Raw genomic sequence first — 23,667 nt, 5'->3', positions numbered from 1 at the left:
GGGGGGAGGGGGAGGCAGAGGCCTAACTATAGAGGTACAACGATTTGTATATGTGTTGAGAAGGAGAGACCCAGCTATGTCTTGAGGGAGATCGGTCGACATCCATACATAACTAAAGGACGGGAAATATGATGGGATAGAGAGAGAGAGAGGACAGAGAGAGAGAGGGAGGGAGAGGGAGGGAGAGGGGTAGAGTGCTGGATGGGTGATAGAGTTGCTTCTCGGAGATGTTGGGGGAGGCCTACTAGACAAACTGAGGGGGGAACTGTAATGTTATCAATAAGTGTGGCGATGTGTTTCTGTGTGTGCCTGTGCGTGATAGATCTGTCGGGACGCATCCATGGATGATGAAGGGGAACCATGTGTTTGGTAAGCAAACCAAACTAGATCGGTAGATCAATTGTTGTTTGTCAGAGGAAGGGAGAGACACAACTAATGAGGTAGATTGATCGATGTGTGGGTAAAAACGAGTTATAAGGACCTAGCTGGCTATATTTATAGCGAGAGATCGGTCGGTGAACGTCCATTTGTTAGAGGCAAATAAGGCCTAGCGAGACGGATAGACAGAGAGAATGGAGCTAGGAGGTGTTGTGAGAGGCCCAACTACTAGCTAGATAGGGGGAGGAGTGTGCGGTTGTGAGATCGATGAAAAGAGGGGCGAGAGTTTACACATGTGTCTGACCATATGAGAGACACGAGGCAAGGACACATAAAGGAGGAGATTGAAGTTGTGTGTGTATGCTGTAGGCAGGCATCGCTGGAGAGGTTTATCGATCGGTGTGTGTTGGAAAGGAGTTGTGGAGACTGTGGGAGAATGACCTAAAGAAAAAAATGAATGTGCCCGGTGGATAGAATCCCGAGGGAGGGGGAGGGCGAGGAGAGCGTGTGCATGCACGAGAGAAAGTTAGTGGTAGCTACAAAGGTTAGAGGATTGTGTGGGTGTAAGAGACTAACAAAGATCATAATTTGATAAGAAAGCGGATTCATATATTTGAATAGTAGATCATAGTGTTTTAAACATTGCATGCATGAATATAGCGGTGATACACGTGCTGTGCACATGTTATACCATAATGTGATAATGCATGGCATTTGCAACTCACAGCTAAATGCCGAACAATCTAAACCATACTATACATCAAACAATCTCACATTTTATTTGAATTTGTGATAATGTGCGGCCTTTGCAGCTTACAACTAAATATCGAGCAATCTAAACAATACTATATATCGAACACTCTCACATTTTATTTGAATTTGTGGTAATGTGTGGTGTTTGCAACTCACATCTAAATACTTGTAGGCGTAGGGGGCGGGGCACCATACATAATGTGATAAACACATTATACATATGAGACATGGTTTAGATTATGAAGATCTAGCTAGAGCTAGAAATGTAATGTGATTTGAAATCAAAATAAAGTGGATTTAAAAAATCTAGTTCGAGTTCATATAGTACACATAGTTCATATGTAACTCGAGACTAATCATGTGGTGTGCTGTGAAGATAATACACAAATGATGGTTTAACTTGACAATAATGACGATTGTAGATCTTATTAAACAGAGAAACGAATTCAAATGCTTTGACTTCACAACAATCATTACTGTAGATCTTATTCAAATTTAGTTCATATTGAAGCGGTAGTATATATGTTTGGAATGCACTGAAACATTCATTTGAGTAGTAGGTTGCATGCATTATACACGTAGTGAAATATTTTAATTTAACATAACATGAATTCAAAGTTTTGAATGACATTTGTTGTGCGCATTGATTTGGTACAGTACATGTTAGGCTTGTCTGGAAATTTCAACCCGCGCCTTGTTAGCCCGAAATATTTAAGATATATCTTTGTCTCGTTGTGCTCCGACAACCCCCTCCATCTCAACTTGCGCCTTGCTATTTCGAAATTACAACGCTCGCAAAAACTCCCACCTCCTGTGAAATCCCGACACGCGAAATGCCCGTGGTACCCGTGAACCGAAAGAAGCGCCTCAAATTGGTGGGGGTACTTTCGTAACACCTCGACGTCCCTCATCCACGATACTCGATGAGGATCCGTCATCGATCTCATCGTCCCACCGGTTCAGCCACCCCGTCCTCCACCTCCAAGGAGTTGCCCCGACGTTCCCCTCGTCTTTCACGCCACCTCCATTCCCACACCGCCGTCTTCACCTACACCACCAAAAGAGCATCATCATCACCGTTTCCCCAGATGAAGCTGTGGCCTAATCGGCGCCACCAAAGAGGTTGTACACTAATCGCCGCATTTTCTTCTTTATTCGATCTCACGGTGCTGCCGGCGCTCGGTCCCGAGCTGACACGGCACGGCTCCATCCACAGCGGTGATGCTGGCCACTTCCTCCACGGTGTCGCCCCCTCGGCAGTGACGTCCACATCAGTAGGAGCTACTGCTGCTTTAGCTCTCGCTCGCGCTGATGCTCTGCTCTTTCTCTCGGTCCCCTGCCAGGTCTGCTCTTTCTATTGCTCTTGCTCGTGCTCCTGCTCTCGCTCTTGCTCTTGCTTGCGATGCTGCACCGATTTGGCTACACTTCAGTCGACTGAATCGACTTTTGGGTCAGTCGATTTTCAAGGGGTGGGCTCGCCGGGGTGAAGGAAGAACCAGCCGCAGCGGGGAGGGGGGCTCGCCGGAGAGGTACCCCACTATCTATCTTAGGGTTTAGGATGGGGGCTGTGGTCGTCGGCGGTGGTGGGGCGGTGGCGTGGGGATCGTCGGAGAAAAAGCTCGGCACGGGGGGGCCTAGAGGGATGGCCGGGGCAGCGGAGGACTGGCGGTGGGGAGTCTTTTCGGGGCGGGCGGGGCGGCGGGGGGCTGCTGTTTGGCCGGTAGTGGCTGGCGGCTCAAGGGGGTGGAGGTTCAAGATGAACCGCAGGCCCTTGATTCCGTATCCAACGGCTGCAAAATCGACTGACCAGAGATGAAAAAGTCTGTCGACCGACGTGTAGCCTCACCTAGTGCGTTCAGTTTCGATAGCAAAATTCAGTTTCGACAGCAAATTCAGTTTCGACAGCAAAATTCAGTTTCGACAGTTAGGTTCAGTTTCGACAGTTAAGTTCAGTTTCGACAGTTAAGTTCAGAGATGAGCGGCTGATGTATTTTACATCTAGCACTTTGTGGTTATGTATTTTATGTCATGTATTGGAGATGCTATTAGAAATCCACTCAGGTTAACGTTGTTCGTTGTCTCTCTTGTCCTGCTTCAGCCTCGGCGTCGTACAACTCACCGGAGCTACTCCAACGACGAAACCCTCCATCACAGCAGAGCAGTACCTCGGGCTCCATCTCCAGACGCCTAAGATCTTCTTCCCCTCCTCCGACAACAAAGTCAGTCGGAGCATCCTCACCGGCCAACCCAATCACGCTGAGATTGACATGTCTTCGCCAAAGAGGTTGTACACTTGTTGTATCTCTTTTTTACTCTACATGTTATATATATTGTCCACTGAGCACACGGATTTGTTCCTTTAGTGTCTCCTTGAAAGAAAAAACATAGGAATTTCAATTTTCACTTGTCCTCCTTTTCAAATTCCTATTCATGAAGCACAAGACTAAGAGATAGTAGCATAATAGCATTATAACCATACATTTTCTTGTGGTTTGACTTAATCTCACCATGCTTCTTTGCATCATGTGATGTTCCAGTTGTTGTGAATCAAACATCCAGATTGGCAGAAATCCTGTGTTTTTAAATTCTCTGTTTTGCACGTGCATTCCTATCCTATTCCTGTCTATTTCCTATCCCTGAATTGTTGGAATCCTCCAATTCAAACGAGCCCTTACAGAATTACTTCTCTTACAGATAGTTGTCAAAGAAAACCTTGAGTGGTTTGTCTCGCTCCTGCTGCACCGTCGTACACCCCAGCTCAGCTGCTCCAATGATAGAAGGGTCCAGCACAGCAGGGATCCGGCCTCCAGACTGTCTTTCGCCTCCTCGGATCTTCTTCCCCTCCGCTGGCAGCCATGAAAACAGCATTACCATCATCAACCGAGCAGATGACCTCGAGGACTACACGGGTCCGCAAGAGAGGTCGCACTCTTTCGTATCTACTTACGTTATGCATCGCTTAATATTACATGCTACTTTATCATCATGTTCACCGATTAGACTCTGAGTCAGCTCCAAACTAATGGTCAAACTTGAGTTTTAAATGGTTGTGGGGTACATATCGGGGCCACTATCAATAGTATCTATCTACTATCTGGTTAATCTCCGGTGTCTATTATGAGTTTCATGTTGGGTGGGAAACAAATAGTAAAGAAGCCATTATCTGTACTTATTAACTGAAGCCATTATCTGCCTGCTATTATTGGTTTTGGGTCTATCCACAGGTTGCTACCATCACTCCAGATTTCTGCATGCACTCCTTACATAATCTCACTATGTTTATTCCTATGCATGACAGTTATTGTAAACAATGGAACTGAACATGTAGAGAAAAAGAGACGAGCCTTGCATGGCAATATAATTTCATGTAGACGTCGCTCCATGGTAGGCGCAAAGGCAGCCCCCTCCACGCATTTTGGATTGTAATCGAGAGGAAGATATCTGTTCTGAGGGGGATTCAGATGGAGAAGATAACTCCTATTTACCCCCTGAAGTCTTCGCTCTAACTTGGCATGCTGATGTTGGTTATATCATGCATATGGTGTCTTGCCTTGCTTACTTTATACATCAAATATGTCATCTACTTAGTTTAGACATCCCTTGTGCGAATGCCATCTATTTAGTTTATTCATCATTTATGTGAATTATTCAACGCCACCTTATTTAGCCAGGCATCATATATGTGAATTTTGGAATGCCATCCTGCTTAGCCAGTCATCTTATACGTAAATTATATCAGGCCATCCTTTTTTATCGTTACATATTACATTTGTCAACAGTGTTAGTACATTCAACTGCTCTTCATGTGCATCAGCCATTTAACACGGTGATGGCAAATTCTGGAGTGAAAACAAGGTCTTCTAAGTAGACTATGCTATCTGACGAAGCGCATATCTTGCTGGTTACGGATAGCTCCTCAGAGGAGGATTCAAAGACAGATGACCAGTCCTATCCCCTCGAAGTGTATGCTCTAACTTGGCAGGGTTATGTTGCTCATATCGTGCATATGGTGTCTCGCATGCCATGCCATTTGATTAGTTTAGACATGCTTTGTGTGAATGCCACATGTTCAGTGTCTAATTGCCATAAATATGAATTATGCATTGCCATCTTGTTGCAAGACATTATATATGTGAATTATACAATGCTATCTTGTTGCAAAGGCATTATATATGTGAATGATGCAATGCCATGCTGTTTAGCCAATCATCATGTATGTGAATTATATCATGCTATCATTTTTTTGTATTACGTGTTCCATTTGTCGACAACGTTTCTATATTCAACTACTCTTCCTATGCATCATCCATTTGAAGCGGTGATGGTAGTATCTAGAGTGAAAACAAGGTATTCAGAGCAGACAATGCTACCTGCTGAAGCAGACATCTTGCTGTCTACAGAGAGCTCCTTAGAGGAGGATTCAGAGACTGATGACCAGTCCTATTTCCCCCCTAAGGTCTATGCTCAAACTTGGCAGGGTTATATTACCCATGTCATGCATGTTGTCTTGCATTGCTTAGTTTTTACATCATATATAGATTGCCATCTGCCTACTTGCTTACTATATTCATCATGTATTTGAATCATATCATGCCATCATGTTTACATAGTACATACACATCATCTATCTGAATTATGGCATGGCAACGCATTTAATAAAGACATAATATAGTTATATCATCTCATCCTGTTTAGTGTTTGCAGTCATCATATTTAGAATTATGGCATTCTATCCATGAATGTATGTGAATTATGGCATGCCAACCTATTTAATAAACACATTATATAGTTATGTCATGTCATCCTGTTTACATAGTCTCATATTTTGAACTATGTCTTTCCATCTTTTTTAGTTAGCCATCATAATGTGAAATTGTGTCATGCTATCTTGTTTAGTTAGCCATCATATATGTGAAATTGTGTCATGCTATCCTGTTTGGTTAGACAACATATATATGAATTATTTCATGCCCTCTTTTATTCCCCACTATCCATTGCACCTGTCTATCATACAATGTCTATACTTTCAATTACTTTTCTTGTTTATCAGCCATTTGAATTGGAGAGCGTGATGGCAGTATCTAAGGGAGTAACAACACGGTCTTCAGAAAAGAAAGTGCTACCAGTTGATGTTGATAGAACCACGGTTGTACTTGCCAATGGACCAGATCCACCACACATAACCCAGACTCTCGCAGATTGTACCCCTACCCAGTTGGACAGAGAACCAGCTACACCCCTTCTAACCCCAACCCCGGTATATAGTAACCCAGTTCTAGTTGACACAGCACTGTCTCCACCACAGAGCACCCAAACATGAGCGTTTAGTAAGGGAACTGCAGTGCTCAAAGCACGAGGACCACCACTCAGAATCCCAACTCAACGCTTAAAGGAGAAGAAGATTTGTTCTCAGGTCATGTTCTGTAGCTATGGTCCATAATCCTTTGCTCTTGCATTACTGTATTTACTCATACCAACTATTTTCAAATTTGAAGGATGGAATTGAAACTCCAATGGCGCAACAGGTATGTTTTAAACCTGTTTCTTTAACTGGTTTGTTGTTGTAACCTGCTCTATGTTGATTTCAGTTTCAATTGAATAAACAGTTATGTTCTCATGTCATGCACATTACAAGTGTTGTTATTGCTCTATAGTTACCCACACTTATATTCTGTCTATTCTGCTTTGTCTTGAACAAATATTATTTGAACTGTGTCTCTATCTTGATTTGGCAACAAAAACTAGAATGATATAGACCATAAAGTGACCATGGTACATAGATATATGTTTGTTTCATGTTGTTATCCTGTCCACTTTACTACTAAACTCATTTACCAAAATGAGTTTCATATACAACATGGTAAACATGTGATGTGTCTGCTTGTTTCTCTTTTAGAATGCGGACAAAATATTGGAGAACAGTACCGCGTTACCCAATGGTAAAGGAAGTAATGCAGATAAGGTTCAAGATAGTGAGACATCCCTGTTGGTCTCCAAGAAAGCTGATAAAAACTATCTTGATGATGGTGAGGGAACCCAAAAGTCATGTCTTGATGTAGTGTTCGAGTTACTAGCCACTACTGCTGGCACAAGTTCTTCGAACTCGCTGCCTGAATCAGTTTGTCTTCTTGAGTCTCAACTTCAAGTTGAAAGACATCGATCAGATGTGCTACGACAGGAACCTGAAGGACTGAGGAAGTCCCTACAGAATTCAGATGCATATTTTCTGGTGCAATAGCAAGCGCTGGAGAATTTAAGCGCCAAACAAGAGAAAGTTAATAAGCTTGCTAAGCATCTTGCCAGCATTATGGGTACCCAGGATATTGTTACTTGAGATCTTTTGAAGTGGTTTCAGTTTTGGATTTGTTTTGCTGCGGCGTTTATTTGCGCTGGTCGCCAACTTTGACAATCAGTGTATATAATATGCTGCTTTGTTCCCTATATTTGCACTGGTGGCGAACTTTGATGCCCAGTGGATGTAATATGTGTAATAGCCGTGATAGCCTAGCATAAGTGGCTTGCTTATTTATTTCCTTCTTGTCTTGTTTATTTGTTTGCTTGTAGTCAGTGCAGTTCTTTTTAAAACAAGGCCACAATAACCATGTGCTAATATTTACTGTAGTGACACTGGGCCTCCTACGGGCCGTAGAAATAGTGGGCCTTCTACGGGCCGTAGAAACAGTAGGCCTTCTATGGGTCGTAGAAACAATGGGACTTCTATGGGCCATAGAAACAATGGGCCTTCTATGGGCCGTAGAAACAATGGGCCTTCTACGGGCTGTATCATGAATGGGCCTTATACGGGTCGTATGACCATAACGGGCCATCGTTAATAGGTCGTATTTGATGATGCTATGAAAATGGCCCAACGTATTAACGGACCACAAACGGGACGATGTAACCATGGGCTGAATTCGGCCTACAAGCAGAAAATGACAGTCCGTAAGTAAACGAATGTTGGAAATGAGCCCAAGAATAAATGGGCTCTGAGAAGGCCAAAAGAGAACATTTGCTGGAAACGGCCCAACTGAATAACGGGCCCTTAATGGGTATAAAGTGATATACTATTCATTACAGGCCAGTTTCACCACGGGCCGTTAATGGGTGTACAGTGATACACTGTTCATTGCGGGCCAGTTTCACCACGGGTCGTTAATAGGCCAAGAGTTACATAGGGCCTCATATGGGCCGAAAGACGTCATGGGCCAGAAGTGAAAACGTGCTCGAATCATATTGGATGGCCCAGATGACGCTACTAGTCCTAATTCGGATAGGGCGTAACGGGCCTTGGGTTACAGGGCTACAAATGGGCTATATGCGAACAGGTCGTTAACAGGCTTTCCATGGGCCGGCCCGCCACCTTTTGACCAAGTCAAATGGGCCGGCCTTTTCATAGGAATGGGCCTCTGTTGGGCCGTGCCACGTGTCAACGTATCATAGGCGCCTTCTGTCCAATGAGTGGATGACATCTGTCCCAACGGTGAGCCGACACGTGTTTCCTCCAGCCAATGATGATTTTACACGTGGAAAATCCACATTGGTCGGGGCTGTTAACGGGTTATCGGATCCAAAACCCGACCCGGTACCTTAACAGTGTTTCGTTACGGTGGATGCCACGTGTCGGTCACCCTTGACAAAAGCACTTCTGTGACGCGTAATTTATCGTCATGGAAGTGGACACTTCTGTGATGATAATTTTGGTAATGTCATGGAACACTTCTACGACAGCACAGGTATGACTATCTTGATTCTGTCATAAATTTGTCATGGATGTACATGCATGACAAAAAACGCGACCTACTGTGACAAACACGTATCATCATGGAAGTGTATTTTTTTTGTAGTGTAACGAACAGAATAATGCTATCACTACATGCATATATGGCTGGTGGAAAGCTCTATGGTTACAGTTTTGCAATAAGCCAATTTTTCCCTACAAGAAAGGAATAAATTTATTTAACTATCATGGTGGTTGTTAAACATTGAGAAGGTTCCTCCAACTCAATCCCAATTAAGTATCATCATTAAACCCAATCAAATTAAATTAAGTAACATGATGAGATCAGCATGATAATCCAAGAACTAGATACTCAAAACGTCCATAACCGGGGACACGGCAAACCATGATTAGTTTGTACACTCTGCAGAGGTTTGCGCACTTTTCCCCACAAGACTCGAGCTCCTCCGTTAGATTTCTTGCACTACATGGTGTTTGAGAAACGGATGACCGCGACACAGTCTTTCAGAAACAATAACTCTTTACTCTGGGTGGACAGTTACACCTACTTTCCTCTACATCTGCTAGTGTCGGATTTCGGGTTCCGGCAGACCCTTAAGGTTCGAACTCTGGGGTGCGCACGGAGATCACTCCCCTTACTGGCTCTCGTCCCGTCTCCTCGCAAAGGATCTAGGCTACACGAAGAACAACACAAGGGACGCAAGGTTTATACTACTTCGGGCCACCATTGTGGTGTAATACCCTACTCTAGTTTGTGGTGTGGTGGATTGCCTCAGGGGCTGATGATGAACAATACAAAGGAAGAACTGCCTTGCGAGGGGAGGAGTTCTTGTGTGGTGGTTCTGGCTAAGGTTCGACTAGTCGATCTTCCGATCCCCTACCTTGAGGGCGGCTAGTCCTATTTATAGAGCGAGGCCCTGGTCCTCTTCCCAAATATTGAGCGGGAAGGGCGCCAACAATTGGCCATTTTGAAGGGGAAGATCTAGTACGCTTATGCTGACTAAAGTTGGTCCTCACCTGCCAAAGACTCTGATAATGACGCCTTCCTGGGCTCCACGATGACCTCCATCCTGCCGTTCTGCTGGTCTTGGTCTTGTTGCACCGGAATGGTAACCTTTGCCTGATGCCTTGGCCTGTGCTTGATCCCTTTGCACCAAAGAGGAAACAAGGACATTGCGCAGGCCGGCACCCGCCTGGAGCCCGCCTGGCTTCGGTCATCATGGCTTGTGTCACGGGCACCTCGTGAGGTACCCTGCCTTGAACTATCCGCCTCCTCGCGAGCCAGCCTGACGAGGCCGCGCCTGAGGAAGCTTCCTATCGTCCGCCCCGCGAGACTTGGCCCCTCGCGAGGGTCTTGAGCTTGCGTTGACGAAGATGGGTCGTACTGGGCCACTCCTTGAGCCATGCTGCAGGCCGCAGGCAGGCAAGTCTGGGTACCCCCCGTTCCCAGAACACCGACAATAGCCCCCGGGCCCAAGGCGCGCCCGGACTTGGCTTAGCAGAGAAGCGAACGGGCAAGTGCGTAGCGCCGCGGGCCCCAACAGCCTGCGGCCTTGGGTGCTGCGTGGCGGTTGATTGGACGTGGGCGTCCTCGCTTCCCCACGATGCCTCAGCAACCGCACGACTTGACAAGTCCCTGCATGCAAAACAGGTCATGATTACCTGTGATCGTGGAGGCCGACGGTTGGCCTCCTCCGGCTATATGTACGGACGGCGCGTGCCCTTCCAGTCCATCCCTTCCTGCTATTCTCCTTCTTCTTCTTCCTGGCCACTCTCCATCTCCATGGCCCCGCCGAAGAGGTTCTCGGACATGGAGAAGGGAAAAGCTCGTCAGGAAGGTCCTGGCTCTCCCCCGACCAAGCGTGGCCGGGGCCACCTATGCAAGCATCCTATGGCCTCTGCGGCGGCTTCCCGTGGTCGTGGAGGCAGTCCTCTATGCGGCGGTGGGCGGCCGGCTGTCGATGGGAGGAACGCTGCAGCTGTGCGACCCTCCAGGCCGCGTTCCCGCTCGCCGGAGGTGCTGCCGGAGTTCGTCGTATGGTCAGCGGACCCGACTAGCACATGGCTCCAGCTCCCCCGCTTCTTTATAGGTTAACTTCTGGCTAGTGCTCGGGACGGCCTATGGCTTCAGGCGGATGGTTGCTACAGCAAGGCCTCCTGGGCCACGCTGGAGGTCTCCGCCGTCGGGGAGGTGGCCCTGACACGCGGCTGGCAAACGTTTGCCCATGCGCGCGACCTGAACCGACGGTGCACCCTGCACTTGAAGTTCGACGGCGATGCCACCCTCTACGTGAGGGTGTTCGGGGAGGACGGCCGCCGCGCTGGGTGCTACCCCGAAGACGATGACCGCGGCCGTGCGCCCAGCCCCGGTGTTGATCAGGATGAAGGTGATGGCAGGCGCGCGGGCAGCGGTGCCCGAGGCCCGCCAAGCTTTGGTGGCTCTCCTTCAGATGGCAACTCCTCCAGCGGTGGTCGCGACCAGCCCTCACGCCGTCGCGGCCGCCTGGGAGAAGGCAGTGGGTCGGTCCGCCGCCACGCCCCAGTGAAGCGGGAGACGGAATCCAGCTGAGCTCCGGAGGCAGTACGATCCCTTGCCGTGAGTCGGGGCCGGGCAAGTCGCGCCCATTTTGCTTTTCTTCCTTCCCTGCGCAAAAAGAAGGTAGTATGGGGCCCCGCGGGGGCGTGTTGAACTATTGTTGTTTAATTATCGCTTGTTCCTGCTATTTCTGCACTATGCTTTCATTCCGCGTGCTCATGTGTGGAAATTACTTAGCTCGGGGAAGCTCGTCGTGGCCTTCGCTTCCTGAGGCTAGGACCTCACCGTGCGTCTTATGTCCTACAAGGGTTAGTCAGTGGGGGTAGTTTCCAGCCTTGGTAGCGGGGACAACCAACCCAGGTACTGTGGTCACATCGCGATGCCCATGGGGCACGGACTGGCAGGGGTGCTCCCGCAGCGGACTTGGATAGGGAAGTTTCGAACCACCGGGGCAGAAAACACTCGCGAGGGTGCCCATGTACCTCCCTCGCAAGGCTTGCGGGAGGAAACGAAGCGAATGAGTGAAAAGGACAAAAGGCCATGAGCTAGAGACGGTAATAGCTTCAATAAAACTTCAAATAGGAACGAACAAACCAACTGCAGAAAGCAAATGAAAAAGCCATGTCCGGCACCTAATCTAGTCTTCGACGTCTTCTCACCAGCGCGGAGCTAAGTGCTGCCACTGGGCGTGGGCGGGAGCCCCCGAGGCCCAAGGGCGGCACTCCGGAGACTCCGAGGCCTATACAGCCCCACTCATTATTACGTGAGAGTGTCACGGGCGGCGAGCTTCACAGGCATTTGCCTTCTTCACAGGCACCGGGCCTTTTCCAAAATGCGGCAGCTTCACAGGCATTCGCCTTCTTCACAGGCACCGGGCCTTTCCCAAAACGCAGCAACTTCACAGGCATTCGCCTTCTTCATAGGCACCGGGACTTTTCCAAAACGTGGCAACTTCATAGGCATTCGCCTTCTTCACAGGCACCGGGCCTTTCCAAAACACAGCAACTTCACAGGCATTCGCCTTCTTCACAGGCACCGGGCCTTTTCCAAAATGCAGCAACTTCACAGGCATTCGCCTTCTTCATAGGCACCGGGCCTTGCTCAGGGGTAAAATCTTCGAAGATGTTGAATGTTCCATGCGTTCTGGACGGGCACCTCCTCCTGGGTCTCCAAGCGCGCGGAGCCGGGCCTGGAAACATGAACAACCTTGAATGGGCCCTCCCACATGGGAGAGAGCTTATGCAGCCCCTGCCTGGAGAGAACCTGTCTGAGCACGAGGTCCCCTACCTCAAGAGTCCTGGGGCGGATGTTGCGGCAGTGTTATCGCCACAGCGCCTGTTGGTACCTTGCCGCTCATAGCGCGGCTTCTCGACGGCGTTCCTCCCCAGCACGAGATCCGTCCCCCGCATGGCATCCTACCGCGCCTCGTCGAACGCCAGGAGCCATGCGGAATGACGCCTGACCTCGTGAGGGAGAACGGCCTCAGCTCCGTAGACCAGGAAGAACGGGGTCTCGCCAGTCGGCTTGGTCGCGGTCGTGCAGATAGACCACAACACGGATTGGAGCTCGTCGTACCAGCCCCTGCCATAGGCCTCCAGCTTCTTCTTGAAGGTCCTGGTTTTGAGGCCCCTCAGGACCTCCGCGTTGGCTCGTTCGGCCTGGCTGTTGCTCTGGGGGTGTGCCACCGAGGCATAGCAGATCTGCATTCCAAGGTTAGCACAGTATGTTTGGAAGAGATTGCTGGTGAACTGCGAAACGTTGTCGGTGATAATGCGGTTAGGCACCCCAAATCGGCTCACGAGGCCCTTGATGAACTTGACTGCTCAGCCCGCGGGTATGGTGCGGACAGCTTCCAACCCAGCCCACTTGGTGAACTTGTCCACGGCGACATAGAGGTAGCGGTAGCCCCCTGGCGCCCGAGGGAACGGGCCCAGAATGTCCAGACCCCAAACTGCGAACGGCCATGAGAGGGGTATGGTCTGCAGTGTCCCCGCCGGCTTGTGGATCTGCTTGTCGTGGAATTGGCAGGCTTCACAAGCCTTCACCAGCTCAACGGCGTCGCTGAGCGCCATGGGCCAGTAGAACCCGCTACGAAACGCCTTGCCAACGAGTATTTGCGAGGATGAGTGATGCCCACGGTCTCCATCGTGTATGTCCGCCAACAGCTCCTTCCCTTGCTCTCTGGGGATGCAACGCAGGGACACGTCATTCGGTCGCCTCCGATAGAGCTCCCCATCCTTGATGCTGTAGGCCGTGGCCTGCCGTGCCACGCGCTCCGCGTCCTCCTCCTTCTCCGGCAGATTCCCTTGCGCCAAGTAGTTCTTGAATTCTACCATCCACCATCCTTCCTGAGGCTCCAACGCCAGGAGCAGGCGTGCCCCTGAGGCAGGGCTGCAGGCCGGGGCTCCCGAGGCAGGTGGCTGAGGGAGCTCCTCCCTAGGTTGCGCTGTGCTTGATAACGATGGTGTCACCCTGGGTTTGAAGAGTCGCTCCTCGAAGACACCAGGCTCCTGAGGCAGCCGCCTGGATGCCCTCTTGGCGATGTCGTCAGCCTCTTGATTGATACCGTGAGGCACATGCTGCAACTCCAGCCCCCAAAGCTGTTTCTCCATCTTGCGGACCTCCGTGAGGTACGCTTCCATGTGCTCATCCTTCGGCTCGTACACTTTGTTGGAGAAGTTGACGAGGAGTTGCGAGTCTCCCTTGACGGTGATTCATTTTACTCCCAAGGCGATGGCTGCCCTCAAGCCCGCTATCAGGACCTCGTACTCTGCTATGTTGTTGGAAACCTTCTCCCCATGCTAGAAGCACAGCTGCACGGCACAGTAAAGCTTGTCCTGAGTGGGGGATATGAGCACTGCACAAGCCCCTGTGCCCTGCCGCATGAATGCTCTGTCGAAATACATCACCCAACCGTCCGGCGCTTCGCTCCCCGGGGAGAACGGCCGGTCCTCGCCCATTTTGAGCCCAGGCGCCTCTGTCCATTCCGCCATAAAATCTGCGAGCGCAACCCCTTTAATGACCCTGGTAGTGCTGAATTCTAACTGGAATGCTTGCAGTTCGATGTTCCATTTGGCGACCCTCACTGCTGAATTGGGGCTCCTGAGTACCCTTTCCAGGGGGTAGGCTGAGACGACCTTGATGGGATGGCCTTGAAAGTAGTGATGCAGCTTGCGCGAGGCTACCAACAGTGCGAGGAGGAGTTTTTGAGGCATTGGGTATCGCGCCCTTGCATCCCGCAGCACCGTACTGACGAAGTACACTGGGTGCTCGACGAGATTGAGGGTGCTGGCACAGCCCGCGTCTTCTGGAAGTCGGGGCGCCTCCTGAGGCGGCGTGGCCCTCGGTCCTTGGTCGCCTGAAGGGGGCTCCTCTGCTCCAGGTGCGCCCCCTGGTGGGGCTGATCCTTCTCTACTGAGGTCATAGTCTCTGCCAGACCCTCCTGGCCCTGCTCTGCCTCGGCCGGGAGTGCGACGGCGGCCGAGGCCTGGCGCTCTTTTCTGACTGCCACCAGGGCTGCGCTGGCGAAGTAAGGGGTGGCTGCAAGGTAGAGCACCAGGGGCTCTTGAGGGCGAGGGGCCACCATCACCGGGGGGCTGGTGAGGTACCTCTTGAGGTCTTGGAATGCCTTGTCGGCCTCTTCAGTCTATTCGAAGGGGCCTTTCTTCTTCATCGGCTTGGAGAAAGGCAGCGCCCGCTCTCCCAGCTTGGAGATGAAACGCCCTAAAGCAGTTACACGCCCCGTGAGATTCTGCATTTCCCTGAGGGTCTTTGGCGGGCTCATGTCCTCAACTGCCTTGACCTTCTCTGGGTTAGCCTCGATGCCCCTGTGAGATACGAGGAAGCCTAGGAGCTTGCCTGAGGGGACTCCAAACACACACTTCTCCGGGTTGAGCCGCAGAACCACTTCGCTGAGGCTTGCGAAGGTTTCTTCCAAGTCCTGTATCAAGGTCTTCGCCTCCTGAGACTTCACCACAATGTCATCAATGTAAGCTTCAGCGTTCCTCCCGAGCTGTCGCCCCAGAGCGATGTGCATCAATCGCTGGAAGGTCGCGCCTGCATTGCGCAACCCAAACGGCATGCAGGTGTAGCAGTATACCCCACACGGGGTCAGGAAGGCCGTTTTCTCCACGTCCTCTACCACCATTTTGATCTGATGATAGCCCGAGAAGGCATCCAGGAAGCACAGTAGGTCACACTCGGCGGTGGAGTCAACGATCTGGTCGATGCGAGGGAGCGGGAATGGATCCTACGGGCAGGCTTTGTTGAGGTTGGTGAAGTCGACAAACATGTGTTCCTTTCCTCCCTCCTTTGGTACGATGACAGGGTTGGCTAGCCAATCAGGGTAGCGAACCTCGCGAATGACCCCTGCTGCTTCTAACTTGTGGGTCTCTTGGACGATGAAGGCCTGCTTTTCAGTGGACTGCCGCCTTGCCTTCTGCTTCACGGGGCGCACGTTGGGGCACACGTTGAGATGATGCTAAATTACATCCCTCGGGACTCCCGCCAGCTGATTAGGCTCCCATGCAAACACCTTCCTGTTTGCGCGCAGGAAACTGACCAGGGCCTTCTCCTGCTCAGGCTCGAGGTTGGTGCCTATCGTGAAGGTAGCACTGGTGGGCTCGTCCTTGTCGACCGGTACCTGCTTGGTCTCCGCCTTGTCTTGGCTGAATAGTTGCTTCTTCTTGGCCGGCGCAGCCCTCTTGGGCTCGGGGGCGACTGAGCCGGTGGGCTGCACCGCCGCCACAGTCTTGAAGGCAAGCTTGAGCGCTTGCAATGCATCCCCGTTGTCTCCGGACATGGTAAGGACGCCGTTGCTCCCGGGCATCTTCATGAGGTTGTACGCTGGGTGAGTTGCGGCCATGAACCAGGCCAGGGCCGGGTAGCCGAGGATGTCATTGTACAGGAGGCTGATGGGGGCGATGTCGAAGTCGATCAGCTCCGTGCGGAAGTTGTCATAGGTGCCGAAGGTCACCGGGAAGCGGGTCTGTCCCAGGGAGCCAGTGAAACCGCCTCCGACGCCCAAGAAGGGCCGGCTGGGCTGAAGCCGCTCTGGCGGCACGTGGAGGAGGCTGAAGGCTTCCACCGAGAGCATGCTGAGGCCTGCACCGCCGTCGATGAGGGTCCTGGTGACGGCCACCTGGCAGATGGTGGGGGTGCACAGCATTGGGAGCACGCCCGAGCAGGCTGAGTTGGAGGGGTGATCATCCAAACTGAAGGTCAGATCGGCCTTGGGCGTCGCCCAACCCGGAGGAGCCCCATGCCGCGCGAGGGCGGCGCCGATCTAGCGGATGAATGGCTTGATATGGCGGCCCGAGGGTGGCGCCTGCGAGCCACCCAGGAGAGCTGTGACGACCGGGGGCGCCGGTGCAGCATGATGGGTGAGGAAGAGGCTGCGCAGCTCCTCCCAAGAGGCCATAGAAGCCATTGGCAGGTGGAGCAGCCACATGCGCAGAATGCCAGTGAGGGCCATGGGAAACCAGTTTGCCATGACCCTGTCGTCGCCCCCGGCCTTGAGGACGGCCTCCTCGTACGCCAGCAAGAAAGCCAACGGATCCGCCATGTCGTTGTAGCGCGGTGGCATCTCTGGCTTGAACCTGTGCGGCCACTGCACCTGCCACAAGGCGGGGGCCAAGGCTTGGAGCCCCTTGGCCCCAGGGCTAGCGTCGGCAGCCGGAGCGGGCGGCGCGTTGCCCGTCATGAGGGCGAAACGCGGTGCTGATGGACAGCGGGTCGGCGGAAGGGAAAGCTCGGGCGCACCCCTACCCGGCGCGCCAAATGTCGGATTTTGGGTTCCGGCAGACCCTTAAGGTTCGAATTCTGGGGTGCGTGCGGAGATCACTCCCCCTACCGACTCACGTCTCGTCGCCTCGCAAAGGATCTAGGCTACAGGAAGAACAACACAAGGGATGCAAGGTTTATACTAGTTCAGGCCACTATTGTGGTGTAATACCCTACTCTAGTTTGTGGTGTGGTGGATTGCCTCAGGGGCTGATGATGAACAATACAAAGGAAGAACTGCCTCGCGAGGGGAGGAGTTCTTGTGTGGTGGTTCTGGCTAAGGTTCGATAGGTCGATCTTCCGATCCCCTGCCTTGAGGGTGGCTAGTCCTATTTATAGAGCAAGGCCTTGGTCCTCTTCCCAAATATTGAGCGGGAAGGGCGCCAACAATTGGCCATTTTGAAGGGGAACATCTAGTACGCTTATCCTGACTAAAGTTGGTCCTCGCCTGCCAAAGACTCTGACGATGGCGCCTTCCTGGGCTCCACGATGACCTCCATCCTGTCGTTCTGCTGGTCTTGGTCTTGTTGCACCGGAATGGTAACCTTTGCCTGATGCCTTCGCCTGTGCTTGCCCCCTTTGCACCAAAGAGGAAACAAGGACACTGCACAGGCCGGCGCCCGCTTGGCTTCGGTCGTCATGGCTTGCGTCACGGGCACCTCGTGAGGTACCCCGCCTTGAACTCTCCGCCTCCTCGCGAGCCAGCCTGACGAGGCCGCGCCTGAGGAAGCTTCCTATCGTCCGCCCCGCGAGGCCTGGCCCCTCGCGAGGGTCTTGAGCTTGCGTTGACGAAGATGGGCCGTACTGGGCCACTCCTTGAGCCACACTGCAGGCCACAGGCAGGCAAGTCTGGGTACCCCCGTTCCCGGAACGCCGACAGTTAGCCCACCATTGAAAGAGGTCATGCAGCTTACTCAACTATGCTAGATCCCATAATAGCTTGTGGCTGCACGCGGAAGTTTTTATCATGAATAATCTTATGATCCCTTTGAGCCTGGGTGGCGGTCCATAGGAGAATCACACGGTACCCCGAGATTTCCAAAAATACAGGCAACAATGGGTTCCCCAGGTGCCTCCATCCACCCACATGTGTATTAAGGTTGCCACCTTAAGTTGAACCATTAATTAACACCTCACATCTGTCATGGATACACTCACCCAATCCACGTCTACAAGCATAGCATAGCAATATAAGCAACGTGCAAGTAACTCCCAAAGGTTTGATAATAAACAGGACAATATGTACTACCTCATCTACTTCCCAAAACCCACATGTTAATTAGACCCTAACCATGCAATTGTTTGAGGAATTATATAATGCAATAAAACTGGGCAGTAAAGAGGTATGATCAAAGTGTTACTTGCCTTGCTGATGATCCATGAAACCTAGAGACTCGTAGTAGCACGCTTCGCACTCCGGGTACTCTATCGTAAACAAACAAGCATACAATAAGCACTCAACTAGAAGCATGGGTAAAACTCAAATAAGAGATCTAACCAGAAAGTTCAACTTAAGAACTCCAGTTTGCAAAAAGAATCAAAACAAATGAGGCAACGAAACTCAAACTATGAAAGAAACAAGCTTCGTTTACTAATCTGGACTTGAGTCAAATTTTACAGTAGCAAAACCTTGTTTAAGTTGGTTAAACAGAAAAGGGTTTCGAGACGAAACTCTAGGCGCTTGAATCGCCTGATTCCGATAAACGAGCAAAAAGACAAACTAAAACGAAAATCAGGGCAGAAATCACGAAAAAAAATAATCGCAGAAAAACCCTAGAAAAAGAAAAACTGACGAACAGGCTAACAAACGAACGTTCGCTGTCTGCGGCTAAATGCTGAACAGCGTTCCTTGAAACGAACGAACGAGTGGACGCCCGCTAAAGAAACTAAACTGGAAAAAAATAAACCGATCTAAAAAATGAATCGGTTTTCTCTCGGAAACAGCGGCGGCGGGCGTCTACCTCGGCGGGGCTCCGGCGAGATCCTGCGGCTCTGGCAGGGTTCGGTGGGGTGGCGGGCTGCTCGGGCGGCGGCGGGGCGGCAATAGCAGGCAGCGGCGGTGGCGCTGGCGGCGGGGTTGGCGAGGGCGGCTCGGGTGGTGGTGGTGGGAGTCGGTGGTGGCGGTATTTAAGAGGAGGGGGCGGCTGGCTTGGGGGAGGGGACATCTCAGGAGGCTTGCTCCTCCCGGACTTGGGCAGCAGCGGCGGCTTCGCTCGGGACTCCGGTCCCGAGCCGGTGCGGGAGACGGTGGTGGCGCTGGGCTGGCTCGGCTGGGCGTTCGGCCTAGTCGGGCGCGCGGAGATTTTTTTTAAATAAACGTTCCGCCAAAACAATCCTAGAAAAATAAATAAAAATCTAAAAATGCCAAAACAAATTTTCATCGTCTACATAAAATATTTTGAAGAAGATGAACATTTCCTTGGCCAAAAATGCAATTTTTGAAAACATGCAATTTTTCTAATTCAAATAAAATTGCAATAAAACTCCCAAATAAAATACTTATTTGATTTTATATTTTTACTCTAGTATTTCATTTATTTTGGGAAAGTCATTTTATTCCCACTTTTTTATTTTGTAAAATGAAATATACCAAGAAAATATTTAAAACCAAACGATCCCCTTTTATTTTCAAAATTTGAGAAAACTCGAATATGAAAATAACGAAATCCCCAACTCTCTCCGTGGGTCCTTGAGTTGCGTAGAATTTCTAGGATCAAGCCCAAAATGCTATAAAATATGATATGCAATGATGATCTATATATAACATGCCAAATTGAAAATTTGGGAGAAGTATTTGCTCGGAACACAAAGAGTTTTCTCTTGCAACTTTCATTGGTTTTGGCTAAGCATCACAGCGGATCTAAGTTTAGAGAACCTATACCCCTCTTAATAGTACGGAGGTCCTGTGACTCAAATAAAGTAAAGAAGAACAATGAAATGAATACAACGTCTTCACTTTGTCTTCGACTTCCATTCGCTACAGTCAATTTGTTCGGTCGACCATACCGAAACATATGCTTCGCTTGAGCAGTAAAGCTTCGAGGGGTCAATTCCTTCACATCAAACTTCTTGTCTATATAACTTCATCAGATTTAGCTCGTTCTTCTCTGCAATGCAGATATACTTCGGTGAAGTTCCTCGGACTTACCACTGGAGATAGCATTCTCTTCGGTTCTATGTGGACTATTTCTCTTTGTGTGCACTATCAAACAAATCAGTACATACTTGTTTCTGTCAACAATCTCCAAAACACAAAGTAGGCATATACTGCACCAACATATTACAAGAATGCCAAACAGTGCACTTTGATATAAACATTTGTGTTGTTTTAAAAAAGAAACATAAAAAGATAGGACATCATTCTTCGGATAGTCCACAGTTGATGCGTGAGCTAATATTATCGAGAGTCATAGAACTTGTGTCGCACGTTTAGTTTGGTGTTAGAACTTTAATATACGGTCTTATGCTCATCTAACTTAACTCAAGCATACGAATACAGTCACAATATGCATATGCAGGCATATCTATGTGTATGGCCCCACTTGTTAGTGAGTGATGGCACTATGCGTGACATATTTTTACACAAAACTTCCTTATAATTTTTATATTTGTTGAAAAAGTCAACAACCGCGATGCCTGTTTGCACAAAAATCCCTCACATATTTTATTTACGGAACAACAAACCATGGTAGTCCACAAATATGCGAAAATTAACAAAAAAAATAGGAACCCTAGGACTTGAACCCACGACCAACTGAGTAAACACGTGACGGTCAAGCCGTATGGATAACGAACATATATGCGGGATAATATCATACGAGAACCAACATTCAGTGGAAACCGATGAAAACCATGCAAAAACGACATTTTAAAGTGTCAAAAAAATCTAAAGAACAAGGGATGTTAAAAGGGTGGTGTTCTATTGTCGTGCAAAATTTCAAGTTCAAACACATTACGGGATGTGAGCTATGAAAAAACAGAGCCAACATTGAATAGTGCGAAACAGTAGTGTCATTATTCATTGCCGAATTTGTCTTTTTCATAGCTTGCAAACCATAACATGTTTTTACTTGAAATTTGACATGGCAATAGAACATCATTCTCTCAAAATCCCACATTTTTTTAGATTTTTTTGAAACTTTTGAACATGGTTTTCATGAAGTTCTCATGGAATGTTGGTTTCCGTATGATATTCTCCCCATATATGTACTGAACAAGGACTCGGATGGAGCTTAAATGGGATGTCTATGCTTCATTTTGCACGTGCTATTTTTTGAAAGAAATTTATAAATCATTTCACGCATATTATTATTACTATTATTATTATTATTGGGCCACATCTATGATTCTTCTTATTGGGCCATTGGGCCAGCATTCAATTCTACCATTTTTTCCTTCATTAATAGTACCACTTCGCTAATTTATAGAGGATCCCACCAATTTATATATGGTCCAAATAGACAATGAAAAAGCACTGGTGCGCGTTGGTGCTATACAAATGGTTTTTAACCCCTTTCCGCGACGGCATTTGGAACCGTTGCCAAGTGAGTGTGGGCGATAGGAGGGGTCCTTCCCACATGACCCAGAAACCGTCGGGGATAGGGATCCTATAGTACTCCTACTCGTTTCCGCTTGCATTGCCATCGCAGTCAGTATTCTGTGGTGCTACGTTTACGATGTGTGGCCCATCACAAACGGTTCACTATTATAGAACGTGTATGATGTGCGGCCCATCGCAAACGTTTCACTATTAAGAAGATTAGCTAACCGTCGTACGAGTGTTGGACAGGATTACGAAATGTCGGACCATCATAACATCATCGTACATGACAACTATCACACACGCTATTCTGTGGTGCAATGTTTATGATGCATACTTCATCAAAAACAGTTCATGGTTGCGAATCGTGTACGATAAGGCAACTAACACAAACGTTTAGTTTCCCCCCACCGTTCGTGATATTGTCTGACATCGCACATGCTTTGCAAACGGCAACTGTGTGCATGCTTGCACACATTTCCTCTATGTTAACCGTCTTGGATTATGGTGCATATCGCAAACGTTTGTGTTTTACCAACCGTGTGTGTCGTAACAACCTGGAGAGCGTAATTTCACCATAAGTTAATTGCTGCTATTTCAAATTGTACCAGATTTGAATTTGAATTTGAATGTATGCTACAGCTTTATTCATATCCATCAGGTTCAAACAATGCATTATCCGATTCATAGGTACATATGTTCAAGAATTACATTAGAACCAAATAAAGAATGATGAACCAGAATTCTATACTTGTACTATTAAAGACGGTAAAGAAAGAGGCAAAATATATTCTGGTTGCTGAACAAGGTGAAGCGGAATGCCCATATTGTGCCCTCCTCCATGCAGAAGGCACGCACGACTCTAGTCCAACCCCTTATGATGGCCGACCGCCCATCCTTCACGGTCTTCATGAAAACATCTAGATAATCATCGTGTTTTGGTAGAAATACTTTAACCTTTGCATGCCCACCAATCATGTAGTTTGAGAGGTAATCTTGAGTAATCTGCTTTGGCAACCACTGCAAAGGAAAAAGATTCAGACATTGTCATCTAACACAACTCATTATGGGCAGTAAAAAGAAGGTGCAGAGTTCTTACTTACCATCCTGCAGCTCGCTGTTGTCTTGGATAAAGTGTAAACAAATAGTTTAATTGCCATCTTTGGACCGATTTTACTAACAATCTTTATGAGCTTCCTCACTTGATGCTGGTTCATCGATATCTCATTGCCCCATATGTAGAAAGGGTTAAAGCGCGGATCTTTACCAATGACATATGTACCTAAAAGCACCAAGTTAATATTAGAAGCTAAACAACAATTCCACAATGATGTAGTACAACACTCTTTTATAATATGTCTATATACATCCGTGTGTGGTAGTCCATTTTAAATCTCTAAAAAGACAAATATTTAGGAACAGAGGGAGTATCTTATAACATCCAATAAACTCACATTATATGAATTAACATCTTATATTATGGGCCGGAAGGAGTTTAGTGCATCTTACAAATTATCGGCTGATTAACTATTGTTGTATTCATGGGTTACAATTAGTTTGAGCTAGCTCGAGCTCAAATAGCCCTAAAGTATATCTAAACATGAGGGCTAGTTTGAGCTAGTTGCATCTATAACCCACCCAAAAAATATCCAACCCAAGAGGTGCTAATTAGAGCTAGTTCTTCTAGTGCATTTATTGTCAATCTAACCCTGCCATCCAAACAACTCTTTGGATGGAGTTACTTCAGGGTTAGTCATGAGCTACAAACTAACTCTAACCTCTAGCTAAGTTGAGTATCCAAACAGGGTTGTGTTGTTGTTGTTGTTGCTGCTCTTCTACATATATCTAGACATAATTAGAACATTCATGTAACACTCTTCCTTGTTGCTATGTAGCCTAGGATTGCATATTTAGACATTACACTGCATGTTGCTATGTAGC

The sequence above is a fragment of the Triticum dicoccoides genome, chromosome 7B (assembly GCF_002162155.2).
Source record: "Triticum dicoccoides isolate Atlit2015 ecotype Zavitan chromosome 7B, WEW_v2.0, whole genome shotgun sequence".
Classification (NCBI taxonomy): Eukaryota; Viridiplantae; Streptophyta; class Magnoliopsida; order Poales; family Poaceae; genus Triticum; species Triticum dicoccoides.
This window is presented reverse-complemented; position numbering follows the sequence as displayed.